The sequence below is a fragment of the Zonotrichia albicollis genome, chromosome 12 (assembly GCF_047830755.1).
Source record: "Zonotrichia albicollis isolate bZonAlb1 chromosome 12, bZonAlb1.hap1, whole genome shotgun sequence".
NCBI classification, from domain to species: Eukaryota; Metazoa; Chordata; class Aves; order Passeriformes; family Passerellidae; genus Zonotrichia; species Zonotrichia albicollis.
In genome coordinates, this window is record NC_133830.1 from 21,648,941 (window position 1) to 21,667,077 (window position 18,137).

The 18,137-nt window shown below is 43.1% G+C and overlaps 1 protein-coding gene across 9 annotated transcripts in view; it reads right to left on the reverse strand.

The window, feature by feature from the left end:
• Window positions 1-18,137, reverse strand: part of WNK2 (WNK lysine deficient protein kinase 2) — a 96,263-nt gene that overhangs the window by 67,047 nt on the left and 11,079 nt on the right. The gene's annotated exons all lie outside the window — the stretch shown is intronic.

Consider the following 18,137-nt stretch of genomic DNA (forward strand, 5'->3'; position numbering starts at 1 on the left):
TGTACCCCTGGTGTGCTGTGACCACTAAAAGCTGTCTCAGCACCAGCCCAGTGCAGAGTGCTCGTGAGCTGGGATAAGCCATCCCCTTCGTGCTTCATTCATCTCACCTCCTTAACTCTAAGGCAGTTTGCAAATTAACTTATTGTATGGATATGAAATTCCCTTATATTTTCTGGTCTAGTGGAAGGTCATGGGGGCTGGAAGATGATCTCTGAGGTCACTTCCAACTCAAACCATTCAAGGATTCCATTATTCTCTTTGCTGTGTGTTTGCTACACAGACACGGTATCTTTCCTAAAGAAGAGAGATGCCACCTCTTGCTCACCTGAGAGCCTGCCAGAGAAGCCCCACCACCCTCTGCAGGCTGAGAGGAGGCACCAAAATTGTTGTTATTTACCAAATGTTGTTATTTACCCAAACAGCATGCAACGCTCCCTTGGCCAATGAGCTTCACCAACCAAAATAAACACAGTGTGAAGAATTAGCAGAATAAGCAAAGTTCGATTTAGCTTTGCTCTGGCAAGTTTAATCTTGGGGCAGCATTCAATCCTGCCTTTCTAACAAGAAAACAGCATTTTCATCCCATTATTGCTACCATTTCCCATCCAGTTATAACCTAGCAATTGCACACTTCAATCTGTAAAACACTCTTAAAGTGAAATTAATCATAGTACCAGTGAATTAATCATAGTCCACCAGGAACCCTAAACAGGCAATAGGATGCTCAGCTGGTGTGTGATGATGGCTTAGTTCAGCTCCCCCAGTGAGACTGTCCAAGACAAACGCTGCTTTCTCTCACTCCTGTTTCCCCCAACCCTCTGTGGCAGGATGGAGAGTAGAATATATATTTTCTGACTCCCAAATAAAGCCCTTGGACTGTGCTGCATTCGTCAGTGAATCCCAGGTCAGGCAGCCTTACCAATCCTAGAAGATGCCCATGGAATAGCCCTTCAAGCACTGTGATGACGTCCCTGAAAGGCTGGCAGTCTTCAATTACACACTAAGTACATTTATTTTCGGAAACTACCTCAAGTTCAAATTAGTAAAAAAATTACCACAAACCCACAAAACACCCTAAGATTCCCCACCAAACAGACAGATGGAGTAAACTGTAGGTGAGATTTTTCAGAATTCCTCAAATCATCTTTCCTACACAGCTATGAATATATCTCTAATATGACTACTCTTCTAACAAAATCACCTTGTGTCACATAAAAGCAGCACTAAAAAGCCATTTCTCACTTGATTCTATGCTGAGCCCCAGGAGAGCACTGAGCATGAGGAGATCCCCTTGGCCACTGAACCACAGAATCCCTTGAATTAGGAAGACCCCATGAGGATCATTGAATGCAATGCCAGCCGTGCCCAGACCCCCCAACAATCCCACCCTGTCCATCCCTGGCAGTGCTGCCCAAAGGCTCCTGCAGCTCTGGCAGCCTCGGGGCCGTGCCCATTCCCTGGGGAGCCTGGGCAGTGCCAGCACCCTCCGGGGGAACAGCCTTGCCCTAAAATTCAACCTGACCCTGCCCTGGCACAGCTTCATGGTGATCACTCAGGTCCTATCAGTGGTCACCAAAAGGAAGAGATCAGCACCTGCCCCCTCTCCTGTCCCTCAGGAGGAAGTTGCAGACCACAGTGAGGTCTGTCATCGTCACCATCACTGTCACCAGCATCAGTCTCACTGGCCAGAGCTGCAGCAGCTGTCTCGAGCTCTCCATGCAGAAGAACATCTTGTACCATCCACATTCTTTATCACGCCAATGACTTAGCCTTATTGAGCTGGACACATTTTATCTTGCTCCCAGTGAAGAGCTGTCCTGGTGCCAGGCAAGCATGGAAAACTTGCCTGCACAGCTTTCAGTGTACGTTCAGCATCTCAGAAATTTTCATGTCCCTGTTTCCACAAAACATGCAAGACTGACCAAGTTCATATGTGCCTTTATACTGACATGCTGTAAATTAATTATACTGAGGGATAGGAATGTAAAATAGCTGGAAAACAGAAAAGTGATGAGTCTTTGCACAGATCTTAATTTAAACTCCAACAGTAGCTCAATGAATCCTGGAGAGAAACTTTCTCAGCTCTTCCCTCACACTGCGGCCTACTAAGCCTCCTACACCAAGTCATTTAATGCTTCTGTGCCCACATTTTGCATTTCTAACGCACACAGAAAAAGGATAAGGAGTTCCTCAGTGCACCCAGGAGATCTATGGAAGAGCAGCACCCTAAATCTCAGGGGTCTCTGTGGTCAGGATGACCCCAAGACGTGTCTCTTTTCCCAGCCCAGAAACTGAAGAAGGAGTCAGGATTCAAGGTTTTCAAGGATGTTTATTTTCTGTTATCTATAATAACATTCTTTCCCTGACCTGCTGAGGTCCGTTCAGCAGGTCAGTCAGTGGCACACTCCCCACCTTCAGGCCAGTGTTGCCTTTTTTATATTAAAAACTACCTGTACTTTATTTACAATTATTTTCCAATACCTATCACCTATGTTAGACAGTGTGTTCCTACTCTAAACCAATCCAAAAGCGCCACCATCACCCAGAAGGTGGAGGCTAGGAAGAAGGAGAAAGAAGAACAAGGCATGCCCAAATTCTTCCTCTTGGGACCCCGAGTCCCCATTCTAAAAACCCCCAAATTCTACTTTTCACCCTGTGACAAACTATCATTCTACTTAAAACTTTCATGGCTTGTAATTCCTCATTTAAGGTTGGTAATTTTTTCCATGGGTCAAAATCAAAGGCACAGAGGTCTTGGGCACTGTGCCAAGGTCCCTGAGCCCCCTGGCAGGGCATTGGCCATCCAGGGCAGCCAGAGGGATGTCCTGGGTTCCAACACCTAACCAGCAGTATTGAGAGCTCTTCTCATCCCAACCTGCTTTTAGTTTTAGCTAGGGACCTTTGAGGGGAAATACCAGAAAATATTCCCTTAGAATAATTTGCTCTGTTTTGAAGAAAACATCCTTGCAGAGGGTCATATAATTGCAAATACCTAACTCCCCAGGTAATGCCCAGTGCTAGGTTGGACAGGTCTTGGAGTGACTTGGTCTAATGGAAGGTGTCCCTGCTTATGGCAGGGGTGGAACAGGATGAGCTTTAAGGTCCCTTCTAACCCATACCATCCTGAGATTCCATAAACTCCTGCATCTGTAAAGTCATGAGCCTCAAGCCCTGAAGCTGCTCCAGGAACACTGCTCTTGTTCCAGCCCTGCTCCACAGCATGCAGCACCCAAGAAAGGACCAACTGCTTACTGCTGCTGCTGGAGGTAAAATTCAAAAGAAAACATGAGTGGGAAGAATATAGTGTTGAGACGAAGGAAAAAGCAAATAGCCCAACTGCCATAACAACTCAAGAGACTGGACAAGCATTCAATGCTTGCAAAGCCCTGGGAAATTGAGGAGAGGGACCTTTCACTGTCACAAAGCCACTCTTCAGATTGGGGTATCCCAGCTCCTAAATATTTAACAGAGCTATGTGTCTGGAGTTTGGAAATGTCTTCCTTGTGAACCTTTCTAAGTGCTGTAAGGAGCTGTCACTTGTGGTGCATTTCTAACACCACTTGACAACCTGTTAGAAAACACTCCAAGGCAAATGCTGCACTCCCAGACAGGATACATTCATCACAGTCTCCCATAATGGTTAGGAATGAAGCTGAAAGCATCCCTTTTGTAACAAAATAGTTCCTTTTTCTTGATTTTCCCTCCTGCAAAGCTTGACATTCTACAGCCCCGCTCAAAAGAATAACAGGAGCTTGTCAACTAAAACACACTAATAGTTAAAAATTGAATTACTCCCCATCCCTTGGACAGCAAGGCATGAAGGGCTAACATCAATATGAGTATGTGAGAAACAGATCTGGGCCATTTTCCAAGGAGATTATATGTTTGGGTTGATAAATATAATAACATTGACATAACAAACTCAGATTTCTGCAATGCATTTGCTTCGCATTAAGAATTTTAATGAAACAGAAAATATCTGTTTACATTAAATAATTAAAAATTGGGTAAGCAATAAAAATACACACCCTTGAGGATTTTTCATGAGGTTCTGCAGGGCTGAGGTTTTATTCTAACAAAGTGGTTTGAATTTTTACAAAGAACCGTGGAAAAAAGGCTCATTGCTAGTAACAAATGCGAAATTTAGAAAGAATTAGGAGAATTCTGCAGCATAAAAGTGACAGGCCACAAAGAGGGACTGAGCTTCTTGTGTAAACTGCATGTGAGCAGCCCAAAAATGCTGGGGCTAGACAGCCAGCCTGGCATGGCCTGATCCCAACAGGGAAGAGCAGCTCCCAGAGCAGAGAGCACCGTGCCCCTCAGCACAGACCCTGGCATTGAGGGGTGGGCTGTGAGAACCAGTAAAGCACTGGGCTGTGCTGTCCGTGCTGGGCAGTTCAGGCTGAACAGCTTCTCTGAGAGGGTCAGGGATTACCAAATTCACCGAAGAAACTCTTACAAACCAAGGCACACACAGGAGGCTTGATCAGACAACCACAGAAGTACTTTGTAACTTGAAGTCTGTGAAACTATTCTGTTACAGCCCCCCTTATGTTACAGGGCCTTGGCTAAGGCTCGAGATACTGATTCAAATGGTTCTTACCAAACACAAACAAGAAAGTTCAAATCTTGGCTAGACACTACGCCTGAAAACAAAGTCAGCAGTCCCAAATCTAAACAAATGTGAGTGATGCTCAGTCATAGGAGTCCCTGCAGCCTATCGTGACCAGAATTTGAAAACTGGATAAGAAAAGAAAACCCAACAAAAACAACCCATGTCTCGTACTTGCCGATTCCAAACTGGTGGGCACAGACACATTCCTTATGAGTTGGTGTGTTCAGCTTTGATCACAGCTGTTTTGTAATTTAAAATCTGTGGCCTACAGCAGTATGGATTTTACAATGTGATGGAAGAATTATTATATGGACTGTAGTTAACAAACAACATTTGACAGAGACTCTATGGAAACAACAATAATTAGGAAACACTAAATTTTATTTTCTGAAAGAACTGCCTGGTAGTTTGAGCTTCACGCTCCAATTTCATGGAGTAGTGCAAGAGGACAGTGTTTACAGAGACTATTTGCCAAAAAGGTTTGTTGTATGTTTAATCACATATTGTTTCCTACATTCATAAAACCCAATACAAGTTAGAAAAACATACGGAACCCTTCTGCTCTGTTCTCTCTCTCTCTCTCTTCAGCTGACAGGAAAAAGCAAAAGCTGACTTTATCAACTCCCTTAAGAGGGGATCTACAGAGATGACACTGCTCTTGGCTACCTTGACGTGCACCTACACAAAGCAAACAAAAAATCCTTCTCATCTGGCTGTTTGACTTCAGGCACACCAACAAGGTACTATGGAACTGAAGAACCCACCCCCAGAGAGACAGACCAACAGAAGGATTTGCCCTTTATCAATTTAGGTAAATAAAAGTACTAAAATCTCTTCCAAAGAGACATCTGAAGAAAAGAACAGTAGTACATACACATATCATATTAACTGGAATGAACAGCACTGCATTTGATTGCTTAGATTTGTTTTCTTAAAGAAAATTGTATTGCCAGCAAAATGTAGGATTGAAGAACCATTGGGTTCAATGCACCTTAAAATGGTTCAATCCATCAATCCATAAATAGCATTACTGGTATACACTTTCGCCAAGAAGTTTTTAAAAAGAACTTTTTTTTCTCTGCAGATCTATCTCCTTGCTCAGTAAAACTTTAAAAAAAACCAAAATACAGTGTCATGAAAAACATGACTAAAAGTTTGGAGAAACTACCTAGGAACTATGCAAAGCTCCCATGTGACTTTAAAAGGCTCTGTAATTATTTTTTTAACTTTACAAAATTCAGGTGCTTCATCTCTCCTTAGCGGATGAAGGCTTTTCTATTAACAAAGACCAATCAATATGGCCATTTACAATTGCAAAGACTGGTATCTCTGAGGTCCCTGTGATTGCACAGGATAAAAGCTTTTTCCACCTGTGAAACAACAGCCTTATTAATACTGAAAGAGAAAAAGCAATTGGAGTAGGACTTTTTTTAATTACCAGTAGTAATGGATACCCACTGTATGGAATTTAAATCCCAGGACTGTGTTTCCCACAGTCCCCACGATAAGTGACAGGTGAGTACATGAAAGGGCCTCATCAGTCAACAAGTCATTGTGCAGTCTTGGGGAAAATGGTACATGTACAGAAAAATGAAAGCACCGATGTCTCTGTAGCATTGTCTGAACAAAATGCAAGCAGTGTATTAACCATGTATCACCAGTACCTGCCCCACCCTGGGAAAAAGAAAAGTTGTAGGATAGGACCTTGCAGGAAACATATCCTTTTTGAATATTGCAGAGGAAATGCAGTTACGACACCATGATAAATAGCACAAGGCATGAAAGTGCCTTAAAAGCTTATATAAGAGGGCAGGGCTGTCATTAAAACTCAGTGGCACATTAAAACCCAGGGCCACACACCTGCTTGCCATAGACTGTACCCAAGCAGGAGGCACACACAGCAGTTTATGAGTCCACCTGAAAGTCCAGCTGAAGTCTGGAACAGCAGTTTTTGCTTTTCTTCACAGCTCATGCTGATGTGTAGCTGGGGAGAGGTACTGAAAAAGTTCAGAAAGCACAGTTTAAACAAAAGGGGTTTGTTTGTTTTTTACATCACTGTGCAATTTGGCAACTCTCTATCCTCATGTGCACACACTATCAATGGGCTTCATTCCCTGAAAGCTGCCAGGGATTTCTGGGCCCTCATACTCCTTTGCAAACAAATGCTTTATTGCAGATAAAGCTGTGCACTGCTTTAGTGTTCCCGTCACAGCCGCACCAGGATCACAAAGGGTTCCACAGATGCCGATTCTGCCAGGTCACAGTTCTGCAGGAGGAGAGAGATGCAGTGAGAAATGGCCACCAGCCTGAACCCTCGTGGGCTGTCTCTCTCCATACAGGTCCACCCCAGAGAGGCAGAGATGCCAGCCTGATTCACGCTGTGAGCACCATCACCCAGAGCATGTACTGACTGTGCATGTACAATAAATTAACATGCCACACCTGAGAGCTGGGCTCAGCACAGCCTGCCCACTCGTCTCACATTCCTGCCAACCATGCAGGGAGCCCTTCATTTCCTGCACAAAATGTACAGGCTCATCAAGAGGAGATGCCCATGGAAATTTGGCCATTTGACAGCTCTACTAGCCTCACAAGAAATACACAGGAGCCCTGTTTTCTCCTCCTGGTGCTTACCATACCTCCAAGCTCTTAATTCCACAAACCACTACCCTGTCAGCAAGCCAGGCAGCACCAGATTGGACATATGACACTTCTCTGACTAAACACCATCTGCTTCGTGTGCCAAAGAACAATTCCACTCACAGCCAGCCAGCACCACTCTCCAGAAGAGCACCAGTGGAAGTGATACCATTATTAAATAATACTGCTCATGTTCTACTAACAGAAGTACAAGGACCCATTTTTGGTTATGAAAACACTGACAAGGTCCACTGGTTTAATTTTATCCTAAAATGGGAGCATACGGAAAATGGTGCCCTAGGGAATAAAGCTATTCTCAACAGATGTTCTTGCCAAAGGAAACATTTGGAAGGAAAGCAGGTGTGATTGATGAGATGGTTCACAACTGTAAACCTTGGCCACAACAGCAACACCATTTCCATTTCCTTTTGGGCTATATCAAGAAGAAAGAAAAGCAATTATATTACCGTAACAGAAAGGGAGGAGGGCAAACACATACTCATACTGTGTCCTTATAGAAACCATACTGTATGGTAAAATAATGCCTAGTAAAAACAGTAATAACTTGATAGTCTTTCCAATAAAGTGTTATTATTTCACAAAAAAAAAACCAAACCCTTCAACATAATGATAACACAGTAATGAATTTAGAGCTGATTTACCACTACAACAAATCAGATGAGTTCCTCTTTTGTTATTACTGTCTCTCTTTACCAACCTTAAGTTAATAACCAACAATTTCTTCAAGTCTTTTTTTACTTGGCTGCTTCACTAAATACACACTGAGCCAGGAACAGACCTACTCTCAAGATACAAAGTTTTGTAAAAAAGCAGGCACTAACCTCAGTGTTTTAGCACCAGCCAAAAATGACACATTAACATTTCACTGCTTTTGAGATTTAAGTGCTGCATTTTTCCTCTGTTACAACCCAGCCCCACCATATAAGCTGTGACAGTACTGGCACTCGCTTGACACTTTCAGATTATGCTGAGTAGAAGGCAGCAAGACACTTGATACAGCATCCTTGGGAAGACTGAATTCTTACAAACAGTGACCTTGGCAAATGCTCCCAGACACAGCATTTCTAGAAGATATCAAGATAAGGCTCCTTCATTCTGCAGGATTCTGTACGATGTCCAGGTACCCTTGCAAATTAAATCATAGAAACACTGGTTGAAAACCTTTTTTCAACCTTGTCATTAAGGAAAAAGGAAAAAGAATCACCCCTAGTAGGCTATTTAAAACAAGATCAGAAAGACAGCAGCAAACACCAACATCTACTGGGAACACCCTACCATCACTTCCCCAGTTGTAACAATGAAGGCTGATAAATGAAGGATGACAATATTAGTTCACATGTGACCCCATCGCTTTGGGCTGGAATCCCAGAGGAATGGCAGGACCCCAAGAGCCAGGGCCAGGCCCTGATGCTGCACTCCTGGCTCTGAGGCTCCGTGACCATCCCCGCACGCTGAGCAAGTCACACACTCTTCCTGTGTAGAGCAACATTTTCCTTAAAACCACTGCAATCCTCCAGTGCTGGATAAACCACTATCAACCAGGCCACACCAGTTTATCTCTCCTCTCAGGTTCAAGGCTCCACTGGCATCGGACGCTTGGGTGATTTTTCTGATTCTGAGCCTCCAGCCATCACCAAGAACTCCAACAAAAATCAAACCTATAAACAAAAGTGTAAATGCACAACCTTAGAGGCACGAAGGCTCATCAGCAGAAAAAGAGCCTTTTGCCCTGTTTCTTTTTTAATAGGAAGCACTCTCTGGAAAACAGAAAATCTGTGTGTTTACCAATATATTCAAAACCCAAGGATTCCTGCAGGAGGAAACCTGACATAACTTCAGGATAATACAGCTCTTTAAAAACAAAAAGGCAAAAACTCACAATTCAGAAGCAATATCAGCACTTAAAAAATATATTTACAAATAAAATGTGTAGGGGTGTGTTAATATTTCTCTTTCTGAAGTTTCCACCTTCATTACTTACAAGGTGTTGGATGAAACCTAAAAATGTTGACAATATGTTCCTGACATGTGAAAAAAGAGACAACCAGTAGCTCAAGATCTTAGAAGAAGGAGCTTCTTCTTGTGGAAGCCTCTCTCATGAGAGCAACCAAAGTCAAGTGCAGGACATGCCAGATAATCAATCTTGCTTATAAATTTAGCAACCTTCATATTTATACAATTACAATTCTTGTCATGTCACTGCTAAAGCAAAGCTGTGCTAAACCTTTATCCTCCTCGTTTAGTTTGCTCAAAGCCAGTCCTTCCCAAGCCAACTTCATCCTCTAACCTTCACAGCTCTCTTTCTTATAGTGCCTTTTCCCTTCTACAGAGCTATTACAGACTCTTGGCTTGCCAGGCTAACTGAGATGAGGTCCAGCCTTGCTTTAAGAGCAAGGTTCTCCTTTCTCACTCACTCTGGTGGCCCTTTGTGATATGTTCTTCCATTTTAAGGACAACTGTCAGGGCACTCCCCGCACCCAGACAAGTCTGCTGCTCTCGGGTGTTTGATTCCTCTGCAGCAGAGCAGGGATGATTTTTGTTGACTGGCTGTTATTTGCAGTTGTGCACCATAAGCCTTAACGTGGTCTCAAGGCAGTTCAGCCCACTGTTTATGAAATAAATGCAAACAGAACTTGCCGACATCTCAGTTTAAAGATGAGATGACTATTCAGTTCAGGCTGGCTCCTCACCAAACTAAACAAAACTTATAATATCTGTGTGCTGGTTGAAATAACAGAGCTCACAGGAGTGACCATATCAATGTCAGTGCAAACCTTGTGACACTGAGTGTGTGACCAATGCCACGGGACAGAGTGAGAGAATTGCAGCAAGTGGATCTGGAAGTCACCAGGAAATACCACATCTGCTTCCTTGCTCCAAAATAGGAGCAATGATTTTTACCTTATTCCTGACAGACAGGAATACCTTATTCCAGACAGCACACAGCTCCAGTGAGCCTTCCTAAGGAATATTTGTCAATGCCCAACTGCTCATAGTCAGAAAGGCCTCCCAGTTCTCTAACCTACATGTCCTTGGTTTCATTTTGAACCCATTATTTGCCTGTACATGGTGGCCAAGAAGACTCATTCACACAAGTCCTCCTTTAACAAACTGTTTAGGTTGTTTTTCAAATACTGTTCTTCAAATGGACAAACTATCTATGGACACACTATCAGCCACAGACCTGAGATCTCTCTGTGCTGCCATAACCACAAGCTGGATTCTGAAGGACCAGTTCCACATGTTTCTTGCAGTGGTTTGCACCAGCAGCCTGTGGCCAGTTATCCAAGGGAAGTGCCCAACATTTTCTACAATAAGGTTGTGGAACACCATCTGAGAGCAGAGTTCATGGTTCACAACTCCCCTGCTGATACATATCCCTGCTTTTGGGAAGAGCTGAACCCCAGCAGGTGTTCAACAGATTCTTAGTTAAAATGAACCTGAAAAGCAGACATTGCATTGCAACACTCAGCACCAGCTGAGGTCAACGGGAGTGCTCAGACTTTGAGCCATAGGCTTAGTTTACTTGTGGGACCAGGTACACAATACAGCACTAACTCCTTTTCTGGAAAACCTTTTGGTGTCTTGGTGCACTTGCTCTGCCTTAGAACCACGGGACAAGGCACTCTAGTTAGAAGGAAAATCCAGGAAAGGCAACAGGCACTGCAGCATTTGGGATATTAATCTTTCAACAGAAACAGCTTTTCAGAACAGCCTGAAGAGGCTCATACATCCCAATTAGACACATCCCTCCTAAAGCAACACCCCAGAGGAGGCTCTGCAACCTTCTCTCCCAGTGACTGCATTCACATCCAAGCCACCTGGGCCGGCCCACGTGTGCACATCTCCCCCCAGCCCCACTGCTCCATGCATGTGGTACCTGTGTCCTGCCCACCACAGCAAGGCAGGCGGCCAGGCAGGCACAAAAGGTGCTGCTCAGAGCAGCAGCTGAAGGGCAGCACTGATCCTGCACCTCACCTGGAAAGCAGAGAAAGGGCAAGGACTTTCTCCACAACCCACTGCAAATGTCATACAAAAGGAGAAAGACTAATTCGGGCAAAATCCTACCCAGAGGGAAGAAATCCTCCAAGCCCCACCTCACACTGAAGACTCAAGCCAGCTCCACTTAGGTGAAGGAACCAGGAGAGGGCTCAGGCATCCCAGGAGAGGGGGATAAGAAGGCATCCCTGCTCTGACTGCATGCTGCTGGCAGCTCCTCAACTGTGAGCATGTCCCTTTCCATAACCACCATCCATCCCAATACATCCCAACTCCTCCCTCCATCCCTCCCTCAGTCATCCTGAGTCCCTGAGTCACCCTTCTTGCAAGCATCCATTCATTTCCCTTATCTTCCCTGGTAAAACACTTGGAGTGCCATCCCAATTTTCTGCTGCACTAACATTACTTAATTATTTACCTCCCAGAAAAAAAAACCCAAACCAAAGAGTCGAGCAGTGCAACATGATTTCCAGCAGCAGCCAAATTCAACCTGACACCAGCTGGGGGTGTGTCAGGTTCCAGGCTACTGCAGAGCCCTAAGGACAACCTGCCCATGAGAAGCCAGCCGGGCAGAAAGCCCTGGCGTGCTCAACAAGGCAGACACAGTGCACTCATCTGAAGACCTTGATTAACTCTTTCCTGAGCTGCATTATCCCTCTGCTGTGTCCAAACAGTAGTGAACACTATGCAAACATTGCAGATCAAGCAGAGCAATCAGTGTCTGTCATAATCCCATTCCCTTTGCCCTGTGTGTTGGTGAGGAATGCCAAGCCCACTGCTCTCCACCACTCACGGTTCCACTGCAGACAACAGCTCCTGTTGTTCCTCATGCCCACGTTGTGTAACTGTGCCTCTGCACGTGGACAGAGCTCTCCACGACCAGCTTGCACTGCATTGCCCCAAGTGCATTCACAGCAGTTCTAAGAGGAAGGAACATTAGGAACTCTCTCCTATGAATCATTCTCTTCCTCAATAGCACAGGCAATCAAGCGACAGCCAGTGCAAGAACAACTTGTGCATGGGAAGAAAAGGCCCTAATGGCAGACTGACCTGCAGCCCTGCTTGACAACAGGCTCTGTTACAACTCCCTGTTTCCAAACAGCTCAAGTTATTCACGCAACAAGTTATGCAGGTAACAAGCCTGGCAACAAATGAGACAGGACAAGAGGAGATGGCCTAAGGTTGCGCTAAGGGAGGGTCAGGTTGAATATTAGGAAAACTTCTTCACAGAAATTGCTGTTCAGGCCCAGCACAGGCTGCCCAGCACAGTGGTGGAGCCACCATCCCTAGAAGTATACAAAAAATGTGTGGATTTGGCACTTTGGGACATGGTCTACTGGTGTACAAGGTGGTGCTGGGGATGGTTGAACTCGATGGTCTTAAGAGATCTTTTCCAGCTCTACTGTGTCCATGATTCTGTTTGCCCATGGCAGTTAACAGAACGTTTCTGGTTTTTCAGTATGACTGTTTGCCCACAACAGTTAACAGCAGGGCAGTGCCCACAGGGCCCCTGGGAGCCCCATGGCCATCACCACCACCCACTGACCCCATCACAGTTTATCTCCCATCCCCAAAATACCCACACTGGTCCTGCTAAACAGATTTCACAGCAGGGAACCCAACTAATCCTGCCTTCCTGCTCCGCCCCATGACCCCTGCTCGGCCAGAGCTGCTGCCCCACAGACACAGCTTGGTCCCACGGAGATGCCCCAGCCCACCCTGCCCAGGCAGAATGGGGAGATGCAGACACCACACAGGGAGACACATCTGCAGCCATCTCTGTATAAGTTTCATTTCTGATGATAAAAAAAGATATCTGAATACATTCCTCACAAGACAGCTTCAATTTCTCAGCAGCAACTGAGAACTACTGTCTGTCACAGAAGAATCTGCTTGATTTTTTTTCATATTTTCAACTTCAGACAGAAGATCTTTTATTAACTGCAGAGTATTACATGGCACAACTAAGTCTTACGGTGCACCTCGCATTCATTATACTAAAAGCTTGATTTGACATGCAATCGTTTATTTAAATTGTTATGTAAAGTGAAGAAAAAATTTCCTCACTCAATTTAATTTGCAGACTCTTGAGAAAGAAATTCAGGAATACTTCAGCCTAAAAAACTATGTAAAACAGATGGAGAGAATGTAAACAATCTCTTCCAAAAAAATAGGTGTGCACTTGAATCCAGAACAAAAAACACCTCTTAAGTAACTCAGCAGAGCTTAACTAACTTAAAATAGGACTTTGAAGAAATTAAAGGAACAGGTCTGTTCAGAATAAATAAATATTTTCTGTGCCATTAGTAATTGGAATCCCTTACAATAGAGATATCCATTGCAAGGAACAATTACCTGGAAATAAAGAGATGAAGCACAATGAGTTATCCCATAAAGCCCAGACAGCTTCTCGTTATTTATTAAAAACGTAGAGAACAAAACTACATTTAAAGGATGCCACCACAGGCCCATACAGGTTAGGTTAGAGGACGTCCCATTAAACTGAGAGGAGGATATAACTAATAATTTTCATATTGTGGCTTTTATACGTTGGCTGCTGTTCCAAGGACAGATTAAATACCACAGCTGCTTGGTTGGATAGCAAATTAAAAGCTCTGTGATGACCCTTCATTCCCAATGGGACATTTTTAGTCAGTTTTTCTTTTTTAAAAAAACCTATTAACTAACACAGTAGGTTCTCCAGAACATTACCCTGAATAAAAATAGTTTCAAATGACACAGGAGAAAATAGGATAGGAAACAAATATGTCAACAGAGGTTTGGGCTATGATTCAATTGACAAACCTCCCAGATGTGCACCCTGTGGGTAAGCAAGGGGAATCCTTGGTCTTGCTATGACATACCTAGAGCCCTACAAGCACCAAATACCAAGAACATGCACCACAATATTAAGACATTTCACATGAAAATAAGATTTTGCAGCTTAATAAACATACACAACGAATTTCTTCTACAAATCGTGTGGGCTTGGCCTGGAATAGGATTCAATATTTCCCATTTTCCACTATGCAGGTGATAAAGGTAAAAGACCAGCCCCCATCCACAGCTTCTATGAGGTACCAGGAAATACAAGGTGAAAAATAAACACTCTTAACATGAAAAGGATAAACGTCCTACTTAACGTGAAAAGGAAAAAACTGAACTATGCCAGGGTAGTTTCTGTTTTGTGTTTAATTCCCATTACCTCTCCTACAGTGGGAGAAACTCCAGAGTCAGGGAGTTTTCTCCCCTGAAAATTGAGACAAGGCTGGTTGAAGAGACTTTTCTTATCATATCCCTTTCTTACTAGACAATTCTATGGGACAAAACCACATTAATTCCCCCTGTAATAATATACATGTGAAAAACGTGTTATTAAAAGAACCTTGCAGGCACTGCCCCCCAGCACGCACTCCCAACTCCTGGCTCCCAACACACAGCACAGGCCACAGCAGTGCTTCCCACTCCCCCTTAACTATAAATCCAGAAAGATTCTCCTTGCCCTTTTCACTCTTTCAATTACCCTGATTACAGAAATAATCTGTGAGATTCCTCTGCTGTGTGTGAAGAACTAGAGCAGTGTTCAGCCTCCCTGGGTACTCAGAAGCAGCATCACACTATGCTGAGCCTTTCATCTGGAAAAAAGCTTGGTGAGAGCTTTAGATGAGAAAATTCTCAGAGACCACACAGTTTGTGTTGGCACACTCAAAACAAACAGAATATGATCTACTGCAAAGAGCATTCTTTTACCAGAACATGTTTTTTTATTCTGCAAAGGTAAAATTCAGGTAGAGTACTTTAAAATAATTTCTGTGACATTAGTAAGCTGGGATGCCTTTATAATAGGGATACCCATTTGGTATCCCTATTTTAGACTACAAGATTAAAAACACAGTAAATACTCCAGCTCTTGTAGATTATGTTTGTCCACAAGATTAAAAATGTACAAGTTGGAGCTCTAAGAGGTTCTAAGTAGCTGTAGTTAAATTCTAGATCTCTTAGAAGAGGGTGCTCAGAGGGATTCAGCAAAGGGCTTTTTGCAGCAGGAGGCTGGATTAGTCTTGCCATCAGATCCAGCTGATTTTCATGGAAGTCAATGGTTTCAATATCACAAAAGTGATAACAATAAAACATCAAGATCTAGACATGGATTACCATCCCATACAAAAGTCCAGACATTTTCAAGATGGGAAAAAAACTTGTGAGTCATGAAGTGATTCACTTAAAATATTTTAAGTGAATAAAAAGCTTTGTTTTCAGAAGCTTTCAAAATTAGAACTGTCATGAAAAATTTATTGACTGCAATGAAACAAGTTTTAGCACAGCCTTCACTGGAGCTGCAATTCCATTTTAAACCCCAAATTTCTTAACTTTCTAGCACCTTAGAGTATGACAGTGAATGTTAGCAATGTCTCACACACAGCACTCAAAGGAAAGCTGATTTATCAGCTGCAGAGTAAAGACACTTCCAGATGTTTGTAAAAGCCTTAGACAGAACTGCCTAATCAGTTCACAGCCCACCTAAATGACTCCAGGCACTCCTAAAAGAAAGCACCTGAGAACTCACAAGCTAAAGAAGATTTGGGGTTTTTTAAATCATTCAACCTACCAGAAGCACATTACCTATTCCATTATGAATGCCATGTACTGCAATTAGTTTTCAAAGCCCATATGCTTCAAAACATCTTTTAACAAAGAATAATCCTCACTGCCATAATCTCATTTACAAGTTCTTAAATTTAGGAGGACACTGACAAATTTAGATTCTTGTATTTATGTCACCTGTCCAAATGCTTCATTATGGAAATTATTCCACACGTCTGTGTGGCCTTTTAAAGTAATGCCCACATATTTGTTAGGGACAAGCCTTAAGCAAAGCCCAAGAACACAAAGGGCAAATGCTTGCCATGAGTATGGAAGAAAACAGCAATTCAACAGTGACACCAAAGCAACCTAAATCAAGTCAAATCACTCCACAGCCATCTTTTTAGGGGTTCCACTTCCACTTGCAGTGCTGTTCCCAGATTTATCCCACATCAGCTACTAAACAAGGTGCAACACTAAAAAATGAAGCCAGAGAGCAGCTACAATGTTCCTTAAATCAGCTTCATACAGAAAGGCAGAATTACCAGAATATTCTTTGAAAAGCAAAGGAAGCATTTGAGTCTGTATTTCCACCTCCTTATCTAAGCCTAAGGAGAAGTTAAGCCCCTGAACCACCAACTATATCTATATTATAAAAATACAGGTATTTGCAAACACACTGATTTTGCACTGAGATTTCTCCTGCAGGGCCTGCACACTGCTGCATACGCTACTAAGCTACAGTGGGGCTTTTCATGCCTCCCACCAACTAAAAACAATTGTGTGTTCACTTTGATCATGCCAGACTCTCAAGACCTGCCACCATTCTAGCACAACTAGTGCATGCAGTTTTTTAAAGCAGGTTAATTTACATGGGAATTTTGCGCGACCTAAGAATAAAAGCTTCTGCTCTGAGACTGTTACCACATTTCAAAATATGTCACATCCTTAAAGAACAGACTAGACAGAATGCTTACTGAAACATGTATAAACCCTGCCTCAGGGGGTTAAAACTTGGGTACAGGAACACCTTAGAAATAGAGTGTTTCTTTTTTAACTTTTTTTCTTTTAACTGAACATCTAAAAACAGGTGAACAGGCTTGCATGACTAATTATTCATCTGTCTTACACCTCTAAGACTAATTAACATTCCAATGTACGTAAGATCTTCCAGTCAAACCAGTCCATCCATTTTTTTCAGTCACACAATTAAGCACTTTGCTGTGTCACAGATTATAGATTAGCGAAGGATCCTCCAAGAGAAATACATACAAAACTACTGGGAGTTGGTTATCTTGCATCAACTTAAACTCACGAAGAGCAAGAATTATTTTATGAGACAAATTGTCCCCTGTGAGGGTGGGCATGCCCTGGCACAGGGTGCCCAGAGCAGCCCCTGGATCCCTGGCAGTGCCCAAGGCCAGGCTGGACAGGGTTTGGAGCAGCCTGGGACAGGGGGAGGTGTCCCTGCCATGGCAGGGGTGGCACTGGAGGGGATTTAAGCTGCTTCTAAAACACCACTGTGTGATTGTAAGAGTAAAAAAAGTCACCCATTCTTGTTATTTATAGTGGTTGTCAAAACCACAAGGTTTAAAAGGCTGATTTGAAGACTTTGCTTCTTAAGGAAAATACGTTCCACAATACATTTAGCGAGTAAATCACGGCAGCAACACATGGAAACAAAGCACTTCTCAATTTTTGGTAAACTTGATAGAGCACTATCAGAAATAAGCAAAGTGTTGAAGTAGCCACACGGGGAGTTCACATCCTTTTAGGTACCAAGGTCTCCACTGCCAGAGAATTTCATTAGCTACCCTGCTGTCAGAAACCCATTGGGAAACACACCCTATACATCTTTCCAGGCACATAGGTCACAGTTCACAAAACATTACATTGTTATCTCTTTTTGCACTCAAAAATTAGCTTTGTGGAAATGTTTTAATGACTTTTTTCTCTCTCTAACAGAAATCATAAATGAAAATTACAATTCTAAAACTCTGAGATACTGCAAACAGGATAACGCCTACAAAAATGCACAACATATAAGCTTTATGGAAGCTTGTTTTTAAAAAAAGCACTTCCAGCACATGGACTGTACTTGCAGGAGCAGAACTGCAGTACCAAAGTAACAACAAGACAGGCAGAAAGGTAACAACTATCAGTCTCTGCTAAGAATCAGAAACAATTATTGCACAAGACATCATAAATTGCCTTTGTATCTTGTCTCACTAGGTGTCACCCTATTTTTCTTTGTTTCTCTGCAAATTCTGATTTCTGT